The sequence below is a fragment of the Trachinotus anak genome, unplaced genomic scaffold, assembly GCF_046630095.1.
Source record: "Trachinotus anak isolate AG129_WGS33_773 ecotype Australia unplaced genomic scaffold, CSIRO_AGI_Tana_v1 ptg000044l, whole genome shotgun sequence".
Classification (NCBI taxonomy): Eukaryota; Metazoa; Chordata; class Actinopteri; order Carangiformes; family Carangidae; genus Trachinotus; species Trachinotus anak.
This window is the reverse complement of record NW_027273895.1, coordinates 306,047-318,399: the sequence shown is the minus strand read 5'-3', so window position 1 is coordinate 318,399 and position 12,353 is coordinate 306,047. Positions and strand designations below refer to the sequence as shown.

Here is a 12,353-nt window from a genome sequence, read left to right as displayed (position 1 = left end):
GTAATCATATTTGAAAGGGGGGGATGAGGCTGTGCGAAGTACAGGAAACCCTCCAGGGTCAGAACATTGTTGGTGGTGGTGGGAAGACCTGGTTCTGGATGTGATGTGGACTCTGATGAGCTGGACGTGAAGACTGGAGGTGGAGGGGGTGGAGGAGGGTCGCAGCAGCTGGAGGACAGATTTTAGGTGTGACAATGAGAATGTGATTGACTGGTTGAGATCGTGGTGAAATCTGATTGGTTACCAAAAACAACTGAAGTCACGAAGCAGCATAAAGAGAGTGTTCCTGAGTGTTCCAGTGCATGTGGTCCACACACAGAGAACGAGATGAGAAACTCCACCATCCATTCACACCACGCTCCAGAGGACAAACATCTGGGAGATGAACAGCTCGGAGATGAACAGCTGTGTTGTCAGTGACGCAGTTAAAAACACTGCTCATATCAAACTGAAGAGACTGTTGTGGCTCTGATGAGGAGGAAGTTTGGTCCTGAGCCACTGTAACTGTAAATGCTCATAGGTTTTGATGAAGGGTGAAGATTAGTGATGTTAAAGGATTCAGAAATTAGAGTTTCATGGATAGAAAAAGACCTGCAGGTCTTTGTCCTGTCCAGATGTCCTGTCCATCTGAAGTGGTCCAGTAGAAACTGTCTCCAGCCGGACACAGTTTATGTGAGAGTGTTGCCAGGAAACACTCACATGACTGACACTGCCAAGTGATGTGTACATACACACACACACACACACACACACACACACACACACACACACACAGGTAACTACATTATTCAGTGTATAGTTACACCCCACATTCTGTTAAAACTGAGTGAGTGAGTGAGTCCTGACATGTTGTGTTTACAGCAGAGATGTTCCTGATGATCTGTTTTTATTGTCTGTGCACAATTGTTTCCTTATCTCTTCCTGTGGTGAACTGACATCAGGTCCAGATTTAAATCACATTGTTAGACTGGTTATACATTATACAGTATATTATTATATTATAGGGACTTCCTGGTTAAACAAAGGTGAATTGATATATAAGTGCTGTGACCTCCAATAACCTTAAAGACCCAGTTGAATAATAACACCTATTTTGCCCTAAACGAACACCACTGTTCATTCAGTGGAGCAGCTAACGAGTTAACAAGTGTCATATTGATCAAGTTAGTGGCTAACTGTCACCATTTGGCACAGAGATGATGATGATGTCATCATCTGACCTGCCTCCAAAGCTCGGATTGGCTAGTTGGTTCTCAAACAGGGAGCTAGCTTTGTAACTGCAGCGTCAATAGAGTGGAGCAGATGCTGGGGATGTGTTGCCATGGAAACAGAGGCTGCTGAGAGTGACATAGAGCTTTGCAGCATCCTGACTGGCCGGGCTGTAAAACAGAAGTTTGGGTTATTGCCGGCTCGTGGTGGTCTCTGAGAGCTTCCTGTGTCAACCTATTGACAGGCAGGAAATAATTGATTATCCAGGAGACACAGCATCAGGAGACCTGACTGAAGTCTCTGGGATGATGTAATGATGCACTGTGCAGAAACACATTCCTGCAGCTGATGACAACAGGTCATTAACAGAAGAACAACTTTGATCATTTTACAAACAGCTGTTTAACAGATTCATTAAGAATCAGTCAGTTTGCTGTTTTAATTCTTCTGTTGCAAACGTGGAGAAAGTCTGGTCCCTGTGGGCGGAGCCATGTGGGTCTCTGTGGGTGAAGTCATGTGAGTCTCTATGGGTGGAGTCATGTTGGTCTCTGTGGGTGGAGCCATTTGGGTCTCTGTGGGCGGAGTCATGTGGGTGGTGTGTGGTGGTTACTGATTTCATTCTCTTCGTGCTCTCTGGTTCCTACACACTGTTTCTATCTTGTCAACACACTGATGTCTTCACACACACGCCTCAACTTTTCACCTCACTGCAATACCCAGAATCCATCACTCAGAGGTCAGAAGGTCACACGCCGCCCACCCGTCTCTCACCTTCACCTTCAGAGGAAAAAAGGTGTCATTTCAGCAGTGAAGAGCCAAGCGGGACATTAAGAACACTAAGTGAAGCTAATGGGCAGATGTAACTCTCCAGAAAGCGATGACTCCACTGGAGAAAAATGTGAATTCTGTGAAGGTTCCTTAATCCTGCTAGTATTTAACAGAAAGTTAAATGAAATGGTTGAGCAGGTGATGATGAGGCTCATCGGCAGAAAGACAGGAAATAATTTAAGTGTTGCCCTTCAGGGCAAAAATAAGCTGGGTGAAAGAAAGATGAAGGGAGGAGAAGATGAAGAAGAGAAGAAAGGAAGAGAGAGGACAAAAATATGACAGAGGTGAAATAAGGATGAGATCACAAACTTCCTCTAGACATGTTTTCAAAATTATCTGCGCTGATTCACATGTAGTTGAACATGTTTTCATAAAAACTGGTCTGAAGCTCATCTACTCTGACTTCTTGATTGATAAACCTGGATCAGGCCTTGGCCCCGCCCACCACCTGCTGGCTCCAGGTGTCCAGGTGAAAGAGCAGAGAGGATGAAGATGTTAGAGGAGGAAACATCAGAGACTCAGCCTCATGTTGGAGCCTCAGTCAGACCCAGACTCAGAGGAGGAGTCTGAGACCAGAATCAGAGACTAGCAGACAGATCAGAACCGTTAGCGTAGTTAGCATCTTTTATTTGTTTATGTTGTTTGTTAGCTTGTAACTGGCAGTGGCTGACACAGTGTTAGTGGTTGTGCTAATGCTAACTCTGGCTCTCTGTGCTGACAAGGCTTCAGGTGTATTTAGCCCCGCCCCCCCATCCCCACAAGTTGACAGGATTGGTTCTTTAGGTTCTATGATGTATGAATCCCTGACTGAATATGTTTTGATGAGCCTGTGATTGGTTCACTGTAGTTCAAGGTTGAAACATTCAAGTCATGGTATTGACTGATTATTTCACTCATCATGTGTCTTAATTATATAAAAACATCACATGGACGTTAACAAGCAGGGTTCCCAAAAAGAAAAAGGAAAGGGGGGGTGAAAAGATAAAACTGAGATAGAAAGAGAGAAAAGACAAAGAAAGATGTAAAGAAGGTAAAGATTCACCTCTGAACTCCAATCTCCAAATTTCACTCCAGGCTGCTGTGTGTGACCAAAATACCAGTAACCCTAGTTATAAATGCATTCACTAAAAAGGCTTCTTCGGTGATCTACAAGTTTCAGTGGTTGAAGTAGAAGACCTTTGTTGCACAGAGCTGAATAATTGATGGTTTTTAGTCCAGCAAAGTGTCAGAGAGGTGACCACAGCTCAACCAGTCTCTCTCTGCAGTAAACAGCAGCTCTCTTAATATTTCATGTTGTGTTTTTGTGTCTCTGCTACATGGCTTGTCGTCGAGGTTAGGCAGCTGTGAGACAGACGCATGCTTTATTAAAATTTAGGTCACACATTCAACTTTGAAGAGGCACCAGAAGCTGGCGGTTCATGGCTGCTGAGTCACAGGATATTTAGTTCTGTGATGACCTCGGTCTGAGGAGCTGGAGTGCTCTGCACTAGGAGTCACTCAAAAGTGACAACAAACTCATCCTCCTGGATGTACATACCCTCGTACCTCATTTCTAGCACTTACCTTTTAAGCATGTGGGACACCCCAGACCTCCAGCAGCTGCTCCCTCAAGCACCACTTTGTTTTCTTTGTCTCTCACACACTCAGTCTGAAGCTGAGTGTGTTTCCAGATGTAGGCTACTGTGACAGAGTCAGCACAGCAGGACTGAGGTCTAACAGGACTGAGGTTTAACAGGACCAAGGTGTAACAGGATTGATGTCTAACAGGACTGAGGACTGAGGTGTAACAGGACTGAGGTGTAACAGGACTGAGGTGTAACAGGACTGAAGACTGAAGTGTAAAAGGACTGAGGACTGAGGCCTAACGGGACTGAGGTGTAAAAGGACTGAGATGTAACAGGACTGAGGACGGAGGTCTTACAGGACTGAGGTTTTACAGGACTGAGGTCTAACAGGAATGAGGTGTAACAGGACTGCCTTGAGCAAGGAATTTAACCCCTGAACAGCTGAACCAAGCAGACTGTGGTTGTAATGTGAACCAGCTCCAGGACTGTGATGCAGGACTGGTTCTGGGAACAGAAACCTGGTGTTTCACAAACCTCCCCTGGATAAAAACCAGTTAAATGAATAAAGAGCTTCATGCTGAAATTTTAATTCTGTAGTAATATGAGTATTGGTAGTGAAAAAGAACCATTGGCTGCTGGATGTGTTTGACACATTAGTTCATAGGCAGTTCTCAGCGGAGTTGTTTACACTAGGCTGAAATAAGAATCTGAATTATTAAACACACCTAGAGGAGCAGAAACTACTCTGACTGTTGAGTGTGGATGGTGGTGAGAAAGAAACACCTGAGAGAAAATGGAAATAAACACAAGAATAAAGCAGAGTCAGAAAATGAATGTTAGAACATCACTGATTCTTGAGATTAGGGACAAAACAGGTCCTCCACTGAAAAGCAAAGCCTGGCTGAAAAATCAAAACATCTATTCATTAAAAGAGACTTTAAAAGTTTAATATGGAAGACTTGAACATTCTCATGAACTAACCCTAACCCTAACTTTGTGTATATGTATATATTTTCATAGCAATTTGATAAAGTATGAGCGCAATGCTAAAAAGTACATACAAATTAAAATGTCCTCTGAAAGAAGTCATATATTCTACCTGAAAGAAAAAGTGATTTCAAATATGATTAATACATAAAAATGATAATGAAATGACTTTGGTTGTTTTATAAAAGGTAACAGAATACATAAAGTTCAATAAACATCATATTTTCTATAAAAAATTGCCTTTCAAAGTAGCGTCCTCACTTCAAGTCAACTCCATCAGGTTTTTAAAAATTTCTTTTAAAAATCAGGCATATATTGGTCAGCTATAACCCTGAGGACCCCCTTTTCATTCTCCCTCTTTTGATGGATGCAGCAGTACAGCACATGATCACGTAAGTTTAAGATTTAAGACATTTTTAGCATTAAAGTTGATATCACTGTCGTCACAAGTTTTGGGTGTCAACTTTGTCACCCAAGAATGATTCTCTTAAAAAAGAATTGTTAAATAAATGTAGGTAGTTTAGTGTAGCTTATAGAGGCAGCTACCAACTGGGGGAAATCAAAATGGCTCAGGTGTATGAGACATGATTAAGATGAAAAAACATTTCATTTTGTTAACTACGTCATAGTTCAACTCCATCAGAATGAACATCTGACGGTGTTGACCTTTAAGCTGACAGAGTTAAAAAATTCATCATGTAATTCATAACAAACATAGAATGTGTTTATGATCAAATACTGACATAATACTTACATAAAACTGACTGACCTTTATAAAAGAAATTATCAACACTAATCTTAACTTACATTTATTGCTTTTATCTGTACTGTAGGCAGACATGGCTAGACGCAAACTGTCAGTGGAGGAGCAAAGAAAAAGAAATAGGGAGTATCAGAGAAAAAGAAGACAGAAAATAAACAGTGACCCAGACAGCAGAAGGGACAGTCTAAAAAAGGAGAGGCAAAGGTGGAGGCAAGGGGTCCTAAACAAAACAGTCAGAACAGTTGGAGACTTAGGACCTAGGGAGACAGTGAGCACCAAGATATGAAAGTTGAGTTTATGCACCCTTGTGGTCCTACAGCCACTTTTCACCCAAAACAAGGAACGAAGGATATCTGCTTCTGTCCAGTAAAGGACATCCTTCTTAAATTAACCGGGAGTGCTTCACCAATCAAGTACAGGAGGACAAGAGAGCTCTACAGCATAAATCCTGATGTAATGGACTTCATAGAGCACATATATGTTCACCGCTCATTGCCTGATGCCTAAGTCATACAGGTTAGATAAACCATTAAATTATTGAGCTAGGCATAAAGAAATTTTGGAAAGGCCCTGTAGAAAAAAAAAAAAATTACCTAACTGATAGAACATACAGTAGCTGTATAACGACATAATAATTGAAAAATAACAGACATTGCATACAATACATACTTTACAGAGACATATTGACATTTTGATTCTGATTGCTATCTTTGTTTTACAGTGAGCCCTTGAAAGGAGGCAGGATGGATCCCAAACAGTTCAATTCAGTAATAATCCAAGAATGGAAGACCTCCAAAGTTGTCATTTACTTTAATCTTTCCATTCGTGCTTTACAGGCCTTGTTTACGAGCTTTGTTTACTCTGCTCCTACATCAGTTCGTCAAGTCCGTCAGTTTTGTCTCACCTTCAGATGTAGGTTTTTGTTTTTAAAAAAAAAATGCAATTAATTTCTGTGCAATCTACTGAGTTTATTCATTAAAACATTATTTGAACTATATGCAATAGTGTCATAATTGCATAAGATGGCAGATTAAATATGCTTAATATTGTAAATTCATATACAAAATGAAGGTTTCTTTGAAATAGCATTTTCCAAAACAGTGTAAAATAATGACAAAACAAAATGTAATCTTGTCACTTAACTTTGAATAGGTACATTACTACTATATATTTAGAGCCTTAGAGGTTTATTGAATCATTCCAATTAAAATAAAATTATTTTTAATGTGTTTGACAGAGTTGACATATGACAAAAGACAAATCAGATAAATCAAAATTTTAATAAATAATGATTTCATAAAAAAACTTGTTCCTTTACATGGTTTGATAGGTCAGACCTGTGTTTATAATTTAATACATTTCAAAATAATGTGCTACTCAATTTTTTTTTTTTTAGATTTAAAAAGTAGTTTTGTCCCTAATCTCAAGAATTAGTGAAACAAAAGCATTGATGTGACTGGATTAGAAATGGATTTAAAACAATAAAAAAACTAGAAAGAATAGAAAGTGAATCTTAAAGTTACACACACCCACCACCTGAAATGTGTTCAAGTAACTCTGAAATCAAACTCCCTGTGGAGGCTCTGAACAGTCTCCAACTCCCTCTTGGAGGATGGAAGCTGCTCAGCACTTACAATGGATTTCAATGGAGAGACAACAATGAGCTGTGGTGCAGAACGTTCAGTGTCTATAAAGCAGGAAACATTAGTGTCTGCTGCTCTGAGGACACAAGACCTTGACCTGATGCAGCACAGCCATCACACCTCCTTCACCATGGGGACAGACAGCTGGTGGGCAGAGTTTAGTAGAACAAAGAAGATTAAACTGGTGGTCTACAGGCTGACGTCACTGACCACATACTGCAGTGACTCCATTTTGAGTCGAGGACTGACACCCAGGTCATTTCCTGTCTCTCAAGTAAAGATATAAAACACTTATAAAATGAATGTGTTCAGACTGAGGTAGTGTTGGTCGTGATCAAACACTTAAACTAACACATCTCATAGTTTCTCTCCTCTCCACGTAGCATTTTGGTGCGGCCTTCATGGTCTACAACAGCTACAAAGGGCCACAACTGAACTGGGACATAGCTCTTGTTTCCTAATATTTGACTGGTTGGGGGAGGAAGTGATTCTAGTTTCTTTCAAATTAGAACTGTTGCGCAGCCTTAACTGTGTGTTTATTATTGTAACCATGGTGACAGTGACAGGTGTGGTACACCTGCCGCCATAGAGGAGCTGCTCCTGAGTCATATCAGAGGCTGGGACCGATGACCTGCAGTGGTTCGGGTTGGAGGACTGTACAGGTAACAGCAGGTGTGTGATACAGAGATGAAACTGTGGTCTGATCCCTGTGAGTGTGTCTGTGATGTGACCTAAACCCTTCACTGTAGCAGAACAGATGCTCAGTCTAACTGTTTTTCTTTGTGCATCTCTGGAAGTAAACGTGTGTTATTCATATGACCTGACACCGCCTCACTTCAGTGCTCTCTATGGGAACATGTCACTCCTCCTCTCCTGAATCAGCCCTGTTGTTTCCTCTGTTGTTGTTGTGATCAAGAAGTGTTGTATTGTTGTGAACACAGACCAACTGAGAGGGGACAATCTGCTTCCTGTTTATACCAGCTTGCATATGCTCAGTGTATGAATGGTCATGTGATGTGTTTTCAGGTGTGTCAGTGTGGATGGATATCATTATCTTTTTAACATGAAAACGTATCAGTGTTGTCGAAGTGTCCTAACAACTAATGTTAATGGATCATAATGAAATTTAGTCCTCAAAGGACTAATTTCTGATTTTCAATTCAATTCAATTCAATTCAATTTTATTTGTATAGCGCCAAATCATAATATACATTATCTCAAGGCACTTTACAGGGTCAGGTCAAGACCTTACTTTGTTACAGAATAAACCCAACAGTTCCCACAAAGAGCAAGCGCTTGGCGACAGGGGGGAGGAAAAACTCCCTTTTAACAGGAAGAAACCTCCAACAGAACCGGGCTCGGGGTGGGCGGCCGTCTGCCTCGACCGGTTGGGTTTAGGAGAAGATAGAAAGAGGGGGAGGGGGAGGAGAGGGGAGAGGAGAGAGAGAGAGAGACCAGGAACAGCTGTGTAGGTAATGGTGTTATCAATAATAATGACAGGTAACAGTGGTTAATAGTAAAGATGAGTAGTGGTGGATCTGGGTCCTGCCGCTCCCGGGGCAGAGATACCTGCAGAATGAGGACAGAGAGAGAGAGAGAGAGAGAGAAAGAGAGAGAGGGAGAGAGAGAGGAGAAGCACAAACTACGGGAGAGAAAAAAAATACAAAGTTAATGGCATGAAGTCATCGAGAGAGAGAGGGGGAGAGAGACAGAAATAGAGAGAGAGTGCCCAGTGCATCATGGGAATCCCCCAGCAGTCTGGCTCTATAGCAGCATAACTAAGGGATGGGTCAGGACATACCCGAGCCAGCCCTAACTATAAGCTTTACTAAACAAGACCGTTTTAAGCCTGATCTTAAAGGTAGAGAGGGGGTCTGCCTCCCAAACCCACACTGGGAGCTGGTTCCACAGGAGAGGAGCCTGATAGCTGAAGGCTCTGCCCCCCATTCTGCTATTACAAACTCTGGGAACCACAAGTTGACCTGCATTTAGAGAGAGAAGTGTCCTATTGGGAAAATAGGGAAGTATAAGCTCTCCAAGGTACGATGGTGCCTGACCATTAATGGCTTTGTAGGTGAGGAGGAGGATTTTAAATTCGATTCTAGAGTTTACAGGGAGCCAATGCAGAGAGGCTAACACAGGAGAGATGTGATCTCGTTTCCTAGTTCCTGTCAGTACTCGTGCTGCCGCATTCTGGATCAGTTGGAGGCTTTTTACTGAATTTTTGGGACATCCTGACAATAAAGAGTTACAGTAGTCCAGTCTTGAGGTAACAAATGCATGAACTAGTTTTTCAGCTTCCTTTAGACACAGAATGGGTCTGATTTTAGCAATATTGTGCAGGTGGAAGAAGGCTGTCCTAGAGACTTGCTTTATATGTGAAGTAAAGGACAAGTCCTGGTCAAAAATGACACCAAGGTTTCTGACTGTAGCACTGGAGGCCAAGGTAATGTCATCCAGAGTCAGTATATTATCACATAGTGTATCTCTGAGGTGTTTTGGGCCAATTACAATAACTTCAGTTTTGTCTGAATTTAAGAGTAAGAAATTAGTGGTCATCCAGGTTTTTATGTCCTTAAGACACACCTGAAGCTTGGCTACCTGGTTAGTCTCACCTGGCTTCATGGATAAGTACAGCTGGGTGTCATCTGCGTAACAATGGAAATTCATCTGGCGCCTCCTAATAATGTTTCCCAGAGGGAGCATATATAGACTGAAGGGCATTGGTCCTAGCACCGAACCTTGTGGAACTCCATGACTAACTTCTGTGATGATAGAGGAGTCATTATTAACATGAACAAACTGGAGTCTATCTGACAGATATGACTTAAACCAGCTTAGTGCGGTTCCTTTGATGCCGACCATATGTTCTAGTCTCTGTAATAAAATCTTATGATCGATGGTGTCAAATGCAGCACTAAGATCTAGCAGGACAAGTACAGAGACAAGTCCATTGTCTGAAGCTATGAGGAGATCATTGGTAACCTTAACCAGAGCTGTTTCCGTGCTGTGATGGACTCTAAGACCTGACTGAAAATCTTCAAACAAACCATTCCTGTGCAAATAATCACATAACTGGTTTGCAACAACCTTCTCAAGGATTTTGGAAATAAAGGGGAGGTTGGATATAGGTCTATAATTGGCTAAAACATCTGGATCAAGAGTCGGCTTTTAAAGTAGAGGTTTAATTACTGCAACTTTAAAAGCCTGCGGTACATAACCAGTTGATAAAGATAAGTTAATCAGACTTAATATAGAGGTGTCAATTAAAGGAAAAACTTCTTTGAACAGCCTTGTTGGAACGGGGTCAATGTCCATTGATTTCTGTTTGGGAGATGGGGTGGGGTCATTTTGTTTTTGACTTGCCTCAACCAATCAGCAGCTAGTGATGCATCCGTGGACTGGTTGGAGGAGTGGTTGGAGGAGTGGTTGGTGGACTGTTGGAGGACTGGTTGAGGACTGGTTGGAGGACTGGTTGGAGAACAGGTTGGGGGACTGGTTGAGGACTGGTTGAAGGCCTTGTTGGTGGACTGGACGGAGGACTGGTTTGAGGAGTGGTTGGAAGACTGGTTGAGAACTGGTTGAGGACTGGTTGGAGGTCTGGTTGGAGGACTGGTTGAGGACTAGTTGAGGACTGATTTGAGGACTTGCTGGCGGACTGGAAGGAGACTGGTTAAGGACTCGTTTGAGGACTTGTTGGAGGTCTGGTTGGAGGACTGGTTGAGGACTGGTTTGAGGACTTGTTGGTGGACTGGACGGAGGACTGGTTGAGGCCTGGTTGGAGGACTGGTTGAGGACTGGTTGAGGACTTGTTGGTGGACTGGTTTCAGGACTGGTTGGAAGACTGGTTGAGGACTTGTTGGAAGAGTGGTTGGTGGACTGGTTGGAGGACTGGCTGAAGACTGGTTAAGAACTCATCTCCCTGATCTGTCCATCACTCTGCGATGACCTGATGTCACCATGGAAACTATTTTGTGTTGGGTTTATACATCCATTCACTGCCATAGTCACATACAACAGTGTCTGTGAAGATGTTAAAATAAACTTTATGTGTATGTCATCCAGTGACAGTGATGGAGCACCAGGATTAAACTTTATTCATTCATGATGTCCGAGGACGTGATTGAAATCATCTTTTCTCAGTTATATCTTGAAGCATCCACAGAGGAAGATTCTTTATTTAGTTTGGCGTTGACATGTGACCTCATCATGCCTGTCATCATTGGCAGCGGTAGCAGTGACCTCGGCGGTCTCTGAGTAAAGACCTCCAGCGTTTTACACACATGCAGATTTGGTGCTCAGTCACATGTCCAGAGAACTCGCTGCAGTGCATTGTGGGAGACAGCAGCTCATATCAGAGAGGCTTATGGGGTGGTCAATAGGGATTGACCGATACGGGTTTTCTGGGGCCGATGCCGATACCGATTTTTTTCCATCACCCTTAGCCGATAACTGATTATGGGGAAAAAACGCTGCCGCCGCTGGATTGATAATGGCACCAAAAGGGCCCTAAACACGTTTTCACTAAACACTGACACAAGTTAGTACTACATATAAAACATTTCTCTCATCATTAAAGTTCTTCTAGGACACGCTAAAGACCTCTGATAGCCCCACAGTTGCTGCTGCTCCGCTCTGCTGTGCTGCAGGAGAGCGCACACAGACACACACACACACACACACGACACGCATCTCAGCCTGGTGTTCGGTAAACTCCTACAAACACCATGGAACTGAATTGACAACTTTGAAGTTACAACTAATATTACTTCATTACTAATATTTCAACTAAGTTTGCCAGCTATTTGCAAGTTTAAAACTTACTGTTGTTCAAAAGCAGCCTCCTCAGTGATGCTTCGACTTTCACCACTCTTCCAGTGGGGGAGGGGGAGCACGTCTGCATGTGCTGCAGGGTCTTCCGGCAACACAGAGCTGCCCGCGTGGATGCCTGTCTGTAAATCATGCCGCGAAAAAAACATCGGCGAACACACACTCAAATCGACTGATGCTGATTAGCGTAAAAAATGCAAATATCAGCCCGATATATCGGCCGGCCGATGAATCGGTTGATCCTGAGTGGTCAATATCCTGAATCCTTTGGTATTGTTCCTGCTAGTGCTGTGTGAGTGTGCGTGTGTGTGCGTGCATATGATACAGTGACACAATGATGGAGAGACCCACATGTGTTTGTTTTTGTGTACAGGGTGTGTGTAAGTGTTAAGCTGTGTGACCTGTGTGTGTGTGTGTGTGTGTGTGTGTTATATCTCGTGTCTGCAGCTTTACCCCACCAGATCCAGTTGTGGTCTGTATTATTTCTCATTTAATCTTGTATGAGTCTCTTCTCTCATCATTAACCAG

At 42.5% G+C, this 12,353-nt stretch overlaps 1 protein-coding gene across 8 annotated transcripts in view; it reads left to right on the top strand.

Annotated features, from left to right (window-relative positions):
- The window catches only part of raly (RALY heterogeneous nuclear ribonucleoprotein), a 98,566-nt gene that overhangs the window by 24,571 nt on the left and 61,642 nt on the right, over positions 1–12,353 (top strand). Inside the window, exon 1 of one of the 8 annotated variants that reach the window (XM_071473044.1) lies at positions 7,559–7,667. The exons of the other annotated variants lie outside the window; for them this stretch is intronic. The gene's annotated coding sequence lies outside the window, so the exon portion shown is untranslated. Of the gene's footprint in view, positions 1–7,558; positions 7,668–12,353 lie in introns of those variants that run through there. 8 annotated transcript variants of the gene reach the window in all.